Below are 12,843 nucleotides of genomic sequence, written 5' to 3'. Positions count from 1 at the left end.
TGATGAATAAGGTTTTCATGGATGAACTGGATAAGTTCATGGTGATATTCATTGATGACATCCTTGTCTATTCATCCACCGCTGAAGAACACGAACATCATCTGAGAACTGTACTTGAGAAACTAGCCCAACATCAGCTTTATGCAAAGTTCAGCAAATGTGAGTTTTGGTTATAGGAAGTTGCCTTCCTAGGCCATGTACTATCAGCTGAAGGTGTTGTAGTTGACCCGGCTAAGATTGAGGCTGTGAAAGAATAGGAACAACCCCGTAATGTGACAGAAGTCAGAAGTTTCTTGGGATTGGCTGGATATTACCGCCGATTCATTGAAAACTTCTCCAAGATAGCCTGTCCAATGACTAACCTTCTAAAGAAGACTAAGGAGTTTGAATGGACGCCCGAGTGCGAGCAAAGCTTCCAAGAATTGAAACAGAAGCTTACCACGACTCTTATGCTAGCATTGCCTGATATCAGCAAAGATTTCGTGGTCTATTGTGATGCATCCCGCCAAGGACTTGGATGTGTACTGATGCAAGATGGAAAAGTAATAGCTTATTCTTCGCGATAGTTGAAAGAACACAAGAACTGTTATCCTACTCATGATCTTGAGTTAGCAGCAGTTGTGCATGCCTTGAAAATCTAGAGGCACTACTTGATAGGCAACAAGTGTAATATCTACACCGATCACAAGAGCTTGAAGTACTTTTTCACACAAGAAGATCTGAATATGAGGCAACGCCGATGGCTAGAATTGATCAAGGACTACGACCTGAAAATTCACTATCATCTAGGAAAGGCTAATGTAGTCGCAAATGCCCTCAGCCGTAAGAGTTACTGTCACACTTTGATCACTGAATCCGTACCCCCTAAGCTCAAGGAAGAGATTGATGATTTCCAACTTGAGATACTACCGCATGGCTTATTAAATGAACTCCGCATACAGTATAATCTTACAGATCGCATCCGTCAAGCTCAGAAAAATTGTGAAGAGATCGAATATCTCTGTGGTCTGATGAAACTAGGCTACAAGACCAACCACCATGAGGATGAACAAGGAACCATCTAGTTCAAGGATAGAATCTGTGTACCTTCTGATCTAGCCCTACGAGAGGAAATTCTATCAGAAGCCCATGATTCTAAGTATTGTATACACCCTGGGAATTCAAAGATGTATCAAGACTTGAAGAAATACTTTTGGTGGAAAGGCATAAAGATGGACATTGCAGGACATGTGGCACGATGTGACATCTGTAATAGAGTTAAGGCTGAACATCAAAGGCCTGCAGGATTGCTAAAGCCTCTTGACGTTCCCGAGTGGAAATGGGAGAGCATATCCATGGATTTCATAGTTGGATTGCCCCATTCATAGAAAGGCAATGATTCCATCTGGGTGATTGTTGATCGCTTGACCAAAGTTGCTCACTTTGTACCAGTTAAGACCAAGACCAATGTCGAAAAACTAGCAGATCTATACATTGAACATATTCTTAGATTGCATGGAGCTCCCTCTAGTATTATATCTGATTGTGGCCCTCAGTTTGTGTCTCGGTTTTGGGAAGCCCTACATAGGTCCATTGGAACTAAACTTGACTTTAGTACCACTTATCATCCACAGACAGATGGATAGACTGAACGAGTAAATCAGATCTTAGAAGACATGCTTCGCGCTAGTGTACTGAATTATGGCTCAGATTGGGAGAAATGCCTACCCTATGCAGAGTTCTCTTACAACAACAGCTATCAAGCCAGTATCAAGATGTCGCCATTTGAAGCTCTGTATGGCAGACCTTGCAAGACACCTTTGATGTGGTCCCAACCAGGAGAAAGATCGTTCTTTAACTCCGCTAAGATTCAAGATGCAGATGAAGGAGTTGCTCAAGTAAAGGAGAATTTGAGAATTGCTCAAAGTCGATACAAGAGCTATGCTGATAAAAGGAGAAGAGAACTTGAGTTCAATGTGGGAGACTTCGTCTATCTCAAGGTATCTCCGCTACGTGGGACTGTCAGATTCCATGTGAAAGGCAAGCTTGCCCCTAGATTTGTTGGCCCATACAAGATTTGCAAGAGAATTGGAAAGCTCGCCTACAAACTTGAGCTACCTGAGGAATTGACAGGTGTACATCCTGTATTTCATGTATCCTAGCTACACAAATGTTTGAGAGTGCCCGATGAAGTGATCCCGACTGATACACTTGACATTCAAGATACACTTGAGTATAGAGAACATCCTATCAGAATTCTAGGCAGAGATACCAAAGAAACCCGAAGTAAGACTATTCCTATGTGCAAGATCCAATGGAGTAATCACACTGAGAGAGAAGTAACATGGGAGAAGAAGTTGGACCTCTGACTACAATATCCTTACCTCTTTAAAGAGTACGTTACACTTTAATCTCAGGGACGAGATTCTGTTAAGGGGGTAGGAGTGTAACAACCTAGAAATCCACACACCAAAAATCACAACTACAAAATTTTTCTTAAAACTCCCATGTGATGATGAGTGACATTGTAGGAGCCAACCCTAAGATTTGCATTAGAAGTAACCCAACCTAAGTCAACACATAAGCATGGCATATCATTTGTTAATTATGATTATTAAATTTTCAACAAATACCATGTTGCATACAATGTTAACTTAAATTGTGATTTGGGTTTTCATTTGCTTTATGCTATGTTTAACAATTCCATTAAAGTAATAACCCATAAAGTTATTATTAAACGAAATTCCCTAAATTCCAACGAATAAGTTGCCTCAGTTTTGAATTCAAATTCTAAACCAAATTTGAATTCAAATAATGGATAAGAAAGAAAAATGGAAAAAGGAAAAGGAGAAGGCCTCGCAGCCTAGGCCTGCTCGGTTTCTCGTCCCGCCAGCGCGCAACAGCCTAGCCAGCCCAACCACACCCGCATTCGCTCGGCGCGCGCGCGTGGCCCAGCTTGTGGCCCAGCGTCGCCCGCGCGCCCTCAGCTCGCCAGCAGTCGCTGCCACCTTAGCCCCGCGCGTCAGCCGCGCGCTGTTCACCCACGTGCCCCTGTTCCCTTTGCCCACAGCCGCTGCCAACGGGCCCCACTCGTCAGCCTTTTTTGCTGTTCATCTTCTCCACACCCACGCCGATTCTCCCCTCCAACAGAACGCCGACAGCGGTGGCAGGGGCGAGCTAGGGGTCATGCCCAGGGCATGGTCCTGTCTCCCCATTGGTGCATTGCCCCACGTGACCTCCGCGCCAACCACCCCACACCGCGATGCCGCCGATGTGCTCGACATAATCCATAGCCGTCCGCCTTGGAGCTCGGGCTCCAGCTATAAGCCATGGCCTCGGTGTGCCCTAGCGATCGTCCATTGCCCGCCGCCTTTTGGTGGCCGTCCACAGCACATCCGAACCAAGGGAGAAGGGGGAGAAGGGGAAGAAAGGGGAAGGGGAGAAAACGTCGAAGCCGCCGTGGAGGAGGAGGAGGTCGTCGGAGCCGAAGACGGCGTCGGCGTTTCGTCACCAACGTGGTTCGGCACGGCACTGCACGGCTTCCAAAGCTTCATGGCCTCAAATCGACACGGCACTGCCATCCTATCTCCCATGACACCTACGGTGAGCCTCTCGATCTCTCCACGCTCGCCGTCGGACTATACCACGTCGGCCATGGCGCTCCACACTGGGAGCGCGTAGGCCAGGGCCGTCTCCGGCTGCTGGGAACACCCGCACCCACGCACACGTCTGTGGCCACCTCGGTGGAGCCCGTAGCGAACCGCGTGCCTCACCATCGACATCATGTCGCCATGGCCGCTGGAGCCCCTAACGGACACCTGGGAGTCCGAGGCCCCGCTTGAGCCCTGGACGCATTCGTCGTGCACCCACGAAACCATCAGAGCCATCGTCTGCCTAGCCTAGTTACTAGAGAGCCAGCGTGCGCGACTTTGCCACCGGCGGGCACCGCTGAGCCGCCAGCCGCCGTGGCCAATGACTTGGAAGACCCCGGCCACCACTAGGGCCCTAGGATCATGATCGCCGTGGCCTAGGGTAGCCTGTCCCCTCCCTAGTTGGGCACCAGCCTCGCCGCGGAGGCTCACAGCCAGCTCACCGCCGGCAGGAGCTCCACCGCGGAAGAAAAATAGGGGAACACCCCCCCTCGCCAGCCACCTGCGCGTGCAACCGGAGTACATGGACCAAGCCTGGGAGACGAAGGGTGGACTCGGTCCACCGTAGACCAGTCTGCGGTCCATGGACCAGCATCACTTAGTCCACCATAGACCGCAAGCCATGGACCACAGCCCAATAAGAGCCCACGGCCGTGACGTGGCCAGCGTCACAGCGTGCCACGTGTTCGGCCCGGCCCGACCCAGTTCGGACCCGGCCCGTATTGACCATTGACTGGTCAACGCTAACCGTTGACCTGGCCCCACATGTCAGTGACATGGACACCCTGGACCCACACGTCAGATGCTAACGTCATGATGACGTCACGTGGGGCCCACATGTCAGAAGCCAGCACAGCCGAGGTGACGTCACGCTGATATCAGCTACTGACGTCAGCAGCCTAGGCCCACATGTTAGTGACCTTAACTATTGACTGTTGACTGTTGACTCATCGTTGACCGATGTTGACTTTGACCGGACCCACCTGTCAGTGACCTAATAGCCTTTGGTCCCACCTGTCGGTGTGGACGACGTTGATGATGTCATGCTGACGTCAGCTGGGCCCCACCTGTCAGCTCGGAACCATGAAGACAATGTCACGCTGACGTCATGCTAACGTCAGCAAGCCACGTGGACCAACCACAGCATGACATGTGTCAGCCCAGGATTAATTCAGCCTTTTTGCATTTTCAGAAATAGATTTAAACTTCGGAAATTCATAACTAATTCATATGACCTCAGAAAAATATGAAACCAGAACCAAAATTCATTTAAAATCCAGCTCTACGCAATGAACCCATGTTTGAGTGCATTTGGCTCTTTTGAATTTTCATTGCTTCTTTGTGCTATTCTATAGACGTCGCTAACGCGACTATATTATGATCGTTTGCAGACTCGGAGGAGAAACAGACAGACGAGGACCATGAGTACCGTGAGGAGTACGGAGATGACTACACTGAAGGTGCCACATCCCACCCGATCTCGTAGCACCTATTACGCATGGCTAAAATAGAAATGCTAGTGCTTTACTTTATTGTCGTGATCACATTATGGTAGGACTTGCATGGTAGTATGCTTTCTTGATGGCCTTGATGCAACCTTATCCCTGCTCACCCTATTGTTAGGCTAGTCACATGCTTGCTATTATATTTCATTGCTTATTACTTCTACTACGCTTGCACTACATTGATGCGTGGTGGAAACTGGTGTTATCTGGACCATGGGGAGAGTGTTGTGTGTGTGACTTGGGTGCGTGGAGGGTGAGGGTTGTGTCGATCAAGTTGGAGTATACGATGAGCCTGGGGCAAGTCTTACCATGGGATGCTACCTGGGCACCCCTGGAATGGATACCTGTGGTGGGTAAATGGTATATGAGGTGGTCCTGGGTGTGAACCTGTGATGGGAGGAGCCTGGGATGGAGGTGCTGTGGTGGCACGATAAATGGAAACCCTGATGGAGACATTCTGGCATGGTCATCCCTAAGGACTTACTAGTACTCAGATTCACCGGGAAGCCTTACATACCACTCGCCCTATATGGTGCGGGACGGCTGGACTATTTGGTAGGATATTGCCACTACTGCTAGGTTGATAGTGGACAGTGTAAGGAGGTACGGGACGCGGAGGATTTCCCCCACACCCTTCCGAGACTTCATGGAGACCTTGTGGACCCGGCTCATGACTCATAGTTTTAGCCACCCCAAACTGGACTTGGGGTGTACCAGGGCTGAATGGTAGAGTGGCATTATCATAGGCTAGCAAGCGGCCGGAATCAGCCTAGTTGACGACGGTCAGCGAGGAAGGCATATCTTGTGGTTATGTAAAACCTCTACAGAGTGTATGGTTGATCGATCGATACATGTACCGACTTGTCGGCTATGGACCTTTTCTGGGTTTCGCTTAAACTAGATAGAGAGATGAGTCCTTTTCTCCCCCTGGAAGTGAGTGTTCGGTCGTAGCCATGGGCTACTGGCCTTGAGACAGTGCTGAGAGGGAGTTGGCCTATCGACTGAGTGATGGGATGGTTATGGTATGGTGATGGTGGTATGTCGATCCCAGGATCGAAACCTAGCTCTGGAATGGAGATGGGGTGGAATAGGGTGGAAATGGTGTTAAAACTTGACTATACTGTTATATACTTGATATGCTAAAATACATAGGAAACCCCAGCCTTATAGATTCCTTTTGACTATATCCAACTTGCATCTAATCTCCACAAAGCAATGCTCATGGGGTTGGGAGTGGCCAGTACAAATCGTACTGATAAATTTTGGCATATAGGTTCTGCTGAGGAGTATAGCTCCGAGGAGTTTGACGTTTGAGGGGTTCGTGCCTACGCTCGAGTTTGGCGATCTTATCTTCAAGCTGTTCTGAATGAATGCTACTTTTGATTCCGCCAATACGGCGATGTAATAATTTATATAATTCCGCACGATTTGTACTCTGATATTATCGTTGTTTGGATGTGATATCGACTGGAATCTGGGTAATATGATCCACCACGGTCTTATTACACTTCAACTCTGTGGTTTTTCTTTCGCGAAAATTAGGGTTGTTTCAGGTAAGATGAACTGTTTTAAAAGTTGAGGGGGTGTTTTGTCCGGTTTTAGAGTTCTGGGAGGAAAAGCGGACTTTCGCGAAAGTTGAAGGAGATAATGGCTGCGTTCGCTGGTCTTATCAGACCAGCCAGCCGGCTGATCTCCCTCTCAATTTACTGTTTATCAAGCCAGCCAAACAATATTTTTCTCTCACAACAAACCAGCCGAAACAGTATTTTTCATCCAAGTTTCAGCCAGCTGAACGAGGCCAATGTGAACTTTTTCCTTATATTATTGTTATGGTTAATGCTTGTATTATTTGACTTTTTAGACTGTGTTCAGTGTTCTTCTTCATTTTAAATTGCACAAGGTTGTATCTTGCACGATGCTCTCTCTCTTGAATAATAGACGGGTACATGATGTGTCCATGAATTGCTGCAGTATCAGCGATCAAATTATTTTATTTTACAGTCTCATTTTATGTCCGTGTCAGATTTTTTGAACTGTCGTCCCTTATCAACTTGAGAAAAATATCCTATTTGACACCAGAAATAATGCTGCTCTCCTGTTTGACACCGAAACTGAAATTTTTTCCTATATATCCTCTACTCAAGTTTTTTTTCCTATTTGACATTTCTATCAATTCTGTGAGCAAGCACCATTGGTTGTCCAAGTCACGCAATGGGAAAAAAACGTAATGCCCTTTGAGGGAAGCAAATGAACTCGGTCATCTTTGGGAGTCGCGATTGTTTGAACTCCGGAGTCGTGCTCGTATGGGCGACTCCCTCCCCGTAACCCTATATCAAGGTGGCCACGGAGCCCCACTTCCACACGCGCGGCATCGGAGGAGGGTGGCACGACCACATTCAAAAAAAGGATAGCAATATCAACCATGGAATGTCACGACCGGTAAAAAACTCTAGGGGTAAAACAGACTTTTCTCCTAGGCTTAACACTGTTAGCAGTTCAAATTGACCGAAATGTTAAATAGGAAAGAAAAACTCGAGTGGAGGACATATATGAAAGAATTTCAGTTTCGATGTCAAATAGGAGAGCAACATTATTTATGGTGTCAAATAGGAAATTTTCTCTACTTTTCAATGCTAGAGTAGACTTGTGATCTTATAAGTGAATTTTCAGACAATGAGACAAAATTGGACCAGTATGCATCTAAACATTGGAGATTTTGAAAACATTCCACTGGGTCAAACCTCAGTTAGCTATTTCAGCACCGGATGTCTCATTGATAGGTAAGACTAAGCGCCTGTTTGGCAGGGATTCACCGTGAAAAAAGTGAATCTGGATCTAGGATTCATCGTGGATTAGATCCACCGTGGATCTATCTGTGAACTGTTTGGCAAATGTAGTAGCTTCAGATCCACGAAAGGGTATTTTCGTTGGAATTGCCAGATTTTCCCACGGCTCTGGTGTTTCTCCCTATCTCACTAACATCTGGACCCACGCTTAGGATGAAAAAAACACCGGGCACTTTTTTTCTTCTTCCAGCACGGGCGCAGGGCATGGCCGGAGCAGGGGTCGGCCAGGGCGGGCGCATCAGGAGGGCTGGGACGACCAGAGCAGGGCCGACCAGAACAGGGCGCATCAGGGCCAGGGCGGGCGGGCGCATTAGGGGCACACGATGGAGCGCCGGAGGGATGGCGGCCGCGGCGGCCAAGGGTGCACCGGCGGGAATCGAGTCCTGCATCAGGATCCTCGAGGAGGAGCGACATTGGGGGATTGAGTCTTGCATCAGGCATGAGCTCCCGCTCTATGTGTGCCTCCTCACCGATGGTTTGCGATGACCGTAGCTAGGGACGGCGGGGCTGGCCGGCTGGGGAGGCCACGGCTAGGGGTGGCGGGGCTGGGCGGGCAGGCGGCCATGGATGGGCAACGTTGAAAGGTCCTAATGGCTAAGGGGGGTGAATAGCCTATAAAAATTTCTACAACAACACTAAGCCAAGTAGTTAGATAGATATGAGGCAAAACAAGTTTTGCGCTAGCCTACTAAAAATGCAAGCCACCTACCACAATTCTAGTTGTTATAGTCTCTAAGCACACAAAGGATAGGTGACTACCACTAAGTTAGTGAGCTCTCAAAGACTAACTAAAGATCCTCACTAACCAAACTACACAAGCAAGAAAGCTAGCTCTCAAAACTAACTACACTAAAGAGCTTAGCTACACTAGGAAAGTAATGCAAGGTAGAGTGGAGAAGATATACCGCCGTGGCAAGTGATCAATCAAGAATACCAATGAATACCAAGGAGACAATGATGACACAATCAATTTTTTCTTCGAGGTTCACTTGCTTGCTAGCAAGCTAGTTCCCGTTGTAGCGATTCACTCACTTGGAGGTTTACGCGCTAATAGGCATACATGCCTAACCTGCAACCAAGTGCCGCACAACCAACACAAGATGAGGGTCCACAAGCCACGTGCAATCCACTAGAGTTACCTTTGGTTCTCTACCGGGGAAGGCACGAGAACTCCTCACAATCACAATGATCAGAGTCGGAGACAATCACCTTCCTCCGCTCGACGATCCACCAATCACCGGGCCGTCTAGGTGTCGGTAAACACCAAGAGCAACAAGATCTCCACCAACCCAAATCGCCCAACTAGTGCCACAAGATGCTAGAACACTAAGCAATGCACTAGAGGCTCTCCAGTCTCACTCAAGATGATGAAATCAAGTGTGCAAGTGAGTGAAGTGGTGTGCTCAGCTCCCAAAGGGTATATGCAGCTGTTAGAAGTGCCAAGAGAGTGGCCAAGGCCAGCTACAAGCTCTATCGATAAGCCCAAGTAAATAGATCCGTTACCCCTTTGAGTCAGCTTCTGCGGGGGCACCAAACAGGGCGGTGCGGTCACCGGACAAGGGGTGACGGTACCCCTCCCAATGGTCACCACTAGCCATTGGGGCACTGGACAGGCGGCGGTGGCATCAGACACGGTGTGGCGGTGCCACCCCGATGTAAGGTCGAGATGGCAACTAGAGGGGGGGGTGAATAGTTGTTTCTAAAACTTAATCATGCCGACTAACCGAAACAAGTGCAGAATTAAAACTATCGGTATAACCAAGACTACACCTCTCTATCTATGTTCTCTAGCACCTCGCTAAGATCCTAGTTAAGCAACAAAGATACCAGGCTAGCTAGAGCTCACCTATTTAATTCAATGAGCAAGGTCACACAAACCTATGCCACTAGTATTTTACATACCGGGGAGCTTCTACACAATTCTAGTAAGCAAAAGCACCCGATGTTCTACACCGGGGAATCAAACTTAATTGAGGATAATTAGTGTTCTTGTTCTTGTTCTTGCAATATTGCTCTACATGCCTAACTTGCTTGCATCTATTGCAAAACCGACCATTATTCTTCACAAAACTAGTCTTGTGAGGAGCAAAGGCCGCTTTGCCTTTCTTAGGGGTATAGTCCAATCTCTCTTTGTTGAGAGAAAATCTTTGGCTACCCAAGCAGTTTAGCAAGCGGGCCTCGCCACCATAGGCATTGCCTAAGGCACGAGTGAGCTCATTGACCTCCTTCTTTAAGGTCTCATTCTCAACCATAAGTGAGGCATCACAAGTGAAACCATCACTCATAGGTGAAGTGGAACTGGATGATGAGCTACATGAAGGGTTAGTGGGAGCAACAACAATAGGCTTATAGAATGATTCATTAATTATGTCACAAGTTAAGCCTTTGTCATATGTTACAACATGCTCCTTCTCATTTTGCTCATTAAGTAGAGATGAATGAGCTTTTTCAAGCTTCTTGTGAGCCTTACCAAGCTCCTCATGGTCTTCCTTTAGACTCTCATGAGATGCATTGAGCTCATCAAAGGCTTGCTTAAGGGCTTTTAGTTCCTTTCGCAAGTCTTTGTATTTCCTTCTCTTAATGTCAAAATGTTCTTTAGCATCTTCCAACATGTCAATTAGTTTATCTTTAGTGGGTTCATTATCATTATCACTTTCACTTTTATTATCATGTTCCTCATCACATCCATCACCACAAGTTTGTACCTTAGTAGCCTTAGCCATGAAGCATGGAGTGTCAAAGAGAGAAGACTTTTCATGTATGGCAACGCTTGCAAGAGCCTTCTTCTTGGTGATCTTGTCATCATCACTATCATCATCATCACTTGAGGAAGCATCACTATCCCAAGTGACCACATATGAACCACGCTTCTTCTTCTTCTTGAAGGTCATCTTGTCCTTCTTCTCCTTGTCCTTCTTCTTGCTCTTCTTGTCATCATCATCATTGTCACTATTGTATGGGCATTGAGCAACAAGATGATCATTGCTTCCACAGTTGAAAAGAGGGTGGCGGTGCCCGCGGTGGTGCCTAGCTCTCCTTCCCCTGCTCTCTGGTGAAAAGAGGCGGTGGCACCGGACAACACCTGACGGTGCACCGTCGTGCACGTGGCGGTGTTACACCGTGGTGTCCGATGACCACCTACACTTTGCTGCTCACGGCCGAGTCTAGGTGGGCACCACCCCAGGGGTGGCGGTGCCACCGAACAAGGTGGCGGTGCCCCACCTGAGCACCTTCTTCTCGGCCTCTCTAGCCGGTCACCGCCACAGGGGTAGCGATGCACCAGACAAGGGGTGGCGGTGCCCCCGGGGCAGCACCCCCAAGCCAAGTTTTGCCTCCTTTTCTTCACCTTTTTCGCCACCTTTGCAAACATGCTAACACTCCAAGTGTTTCACCATCACGTGCAAGTGTGTTAGCATTTTCCCAATCATTTTTTCAAAGGTTATTCACTTCTCACCGATTGTGCACTAGGCCTAAAGTGCATATGCAAGTTATCCAACACCTAGTGGCACTAGATGATCGAGTTGTCCGATAAGAGCTCCTCTCTTAATAGTATGACCATCTATCCTAAATGTGATCATACTTTCTATAGTGTCTCGATCACCGAAAACAAAATAGCCCTATGATTATCACCTTTGCCTTGAGCCCATTTTATTTTTCTCTTTCTTCTTTTCCAAGTTTTGGAGCTTGATCATCATCACATGTCCACACCGCCATCATGGACTTCATTTCATGTGGCCATCTCCATCCATGAGTGCCACCTAGCTCCTTCACTTGGATTGGACCATCCTATCTAGTCACACACTTAGATGCAAGGATTAGTCTAAATAGGTTTCATCAATTAGCCAAAACCAAACTAGGGCTTTCAAGCGTGGGGCGGCGACATGAGAGGCTAAGCTGGGGAGGAAGAAGGAGCGCGTCAGGGTAGAAAAGAACGGCGGAAAAAATTAGAACGAACTAGTACTCTGTGTAACGAGTGATATTGGTGGGTAATTCTTCTAAATCCACCAAATTTGGTGGAGCACCCCCCTGAGGAGATCCACCAAAATGGTGAATCCAACCTCCAGATCCACCATTTTGCTGAATCCGAATTTGGTGGATCTGGAGTGTTTGGAATTTTTTTTTTGTGGATCCAAGCTCCTGAATCCGAATCCCTACCAAACAGGCCCTAAGACTCACAGCTCGTGGTAAAATGGTAAAGTAGAGTTTGACTAGTGTTATGTTTGCAATTTTTTCTTAAACGAGACTCAAGTGGATTTTAATAACGACAGCAAATTAATTGGGAAAAAAATGAATTGCAACTTCACTAATAGCTCTCTTAACAAATCTTGAAAATACCAAATTTTGAATGAAAGCAATTCTAAACCGCAAATCGGTATAATTACGTATGTTTGGATCCACCAGTACAAATGGCTAACAAAATAGACCTGCTAACCATTAGCAGGGTCTGCTAACAATTATTTTGCTCTTACAGTACATTTGCATCTGCAACCAATTAGTAGCAGGCGAATTCAAACAGTTCCATACACCATACTAACTAGCTAGCTAATAGTTAGCAGTTATTTGCTAGCTAACAATTGCACTAATGATCCAAACAAGACCTTAACCAATACTTCCACTTACCTCTGTTTAACCGTGTCCTATTAATCCATTCTCCAAAATCAATATACAAAATAATACTCTTTATCTAAATTGCAAATCATTTTAGGTTTTTCCTTAGTCAAACTTCCCTAGTTTTGACAAAAATTATCAAACAAGATTTATAATAGACACACCAAAAAATAGTTTGATAATGCATTTATTTGATATCGTAGATGTTAATATATCTTTCTATAAAATTTGGTCAAGGCTAAAAAGTTTGATTTA

This window comes from Miscanthus floridulus, chromosome 8 (genome assembly GCF_019320115.1).
Source record: "Miscanthus floridulus cultivar M001 chromosome 8, ASM1932011v1, whole genome shotgun sequence".
In the NCBI taxonomy this organism is placed as follows: Eukaryota; Viridiplantae; Streptophyta; class Magnoliopsida; order Poales; family Poaceae; genus Miscanthus; species Miscanthus floridulus.
The sequence above is the reverse complement of the archived record's forward strand: the minus strand, read 5'-3'. Positions refer to the sequence as shown.